Genomic DNA, 1,966 nt, shown 5'->3' on the forward strand with positions numbered 1-1,966 from the left:
AACATATAATACATAAGAAAATCTATGTTTTTAAAGTACTTTTGTCAAATATTCCTATGTTATATACTCACCAGGCCTAATGAAACACATGGGCTTGCAGTGTCTCAAAATCTGGCAGTGTTATTGCCCTGTGGGGTCAGGCCAACTCTCAGGATTTCAATATTGCGCTGTTAGACAGGAGGGTGTGACACAGTTGCACATAGACAAACCAGCCATATACACATCCAAACCAGCCTAGGCACATGCATACCTATCACCAATTCAAGAACATACACACTACACACCAAAAATCAGACCACAATCAGTTGTCAGTACCCACACACTCCATACACATACACGAATCACTAATTCGTATATCACGCACACGATGACATGTTGCCCTGGGGGGTCAGACCAACTCTCAGGATCTCAATATTGTGCTGTTAGACAGGAGGGTATGACACAATTGCACATATACAAAACACACACAAATCAATTAGGTGCATACACACACACACACACACACTTCCAGCTCAGGCACATACATATCCAAACCAGCCTAGGCATATGCATACTTATCACCAGTTCAAGCACATACACTATACACCCCAAAAGTTAGACACAGATCACTAATTCGTATATCATGCACACAATGCCACACACACACAAGCAACTCAGATACACACACGTTCAAAATAACCAGTCTAGGTTCATGCACACCTATCACCAGTTTAAGCCCATACACGCTACACACACATTTAGACAGAATCAGTTACCAGTTACCAACACCTGCACATCCAATACACATACGTGCATTACAAATTCATATACCACACACACACACACAATGATATCTATATATGTATATATATGTGTATTCACTAATTCACACACATACCACCCACCTACACATACACACAGGTGAGTTCCTAAGTTGGGTGTTGTGATATGTATGTATGTATGTGCTTGGTGTACTTGGGATACCCGGGGAAAGGTTAAGGTAAGAAAGTAGAAGTGTAGGGAGTTAAAGTTACCAGGACCAGGATTAGAACTGGTAGACTACAGGGATCTGGGCTGAAGAACTGAGGCTTGGGGGTAACTTTAAGTTAATTGATCTTAATTGATTGACAATGCCCAAAGCCTGCAGAACAGGGAAGCATGCCAGCACAGAGTCTGGGACTGGAGCCAGAGCTACGGGGGAGCTGAAAAGGTAGGTAGGGAGATGGAAAAATGGGACTAAGGGAAAGTGTGGGTGTTAAAGAGGGGCTCTGGATGAGGAGGGCTCCGGGGCAGCTAGAGAAGTTGCAGGGAGCGGCAGTAGGTGCTGGAAGCTGGAGAAAGGCTCCAGTTGCTGGAGAAAACGACAGGACAGTTAAGAGGAGCTGGGAAGCTGCGGGGGTGGGAGGGGGAGGATTACTGAAGGTGTGGGGGAAGCCTGAAAACAGAGAGATGGACAGCAGAAAATCACAGGAAAAGCAGCAGGCAAGCAGAGAAAGGCAGCAGAAAGTCACAGGGAAAAGGCAGTAGAAGCAGGGGAGGTTGAGAGGTGGCAGAAAAGGGGAGATGGAATTGGGAGGAGATCAGGAAACTAGCAGAGAGGGTGGGGACTGGAGCTGAGAGAGAGAATGAGGCTGGCATTTAAGATAGGGAAGGGACTGGGATTCAGTAAAACATGACCCAACTCGGAGTTCCAAACGATAGTGGTTTTATTGATCAGGGAAGATGGTGACACAATGTCAAATTGGTTCCCTTGCACCGCCCCCCCACACACACACACAATGGCAGCAGGGGTTAGAGAGGCTTTGTGCAGGGGCTGAAGTCTACTGAAGTGCAGGAGGAGAGAGAGACAGACAGAGAGAGAGATAGAGTCCAAATTGTAGGAGGAGGTGTACAGGTAATATCTACCTATCCAGGCTGGAAAAGGGTCCTTGTCCAGTAGATGTTATCCAGAGGGGGGTCACTGGCAGGGCCTCTGGGTGGATAGGTG

The sequence above is a fragment of the Alligator sinensis genome, unplaced genomic scaffold, assembly GCF_000455745.1.
Source record: "Alligator sinensis unplaced genomic scaffold, ASM45574v1 scaffold574_1, whole genome shotgun sequence".
Taxonomy (NCBI): Eukaryota; Metazoa; Chordata; order Crocodylia; family Alligatoridae; genus Alligator; species Alligator sinensis.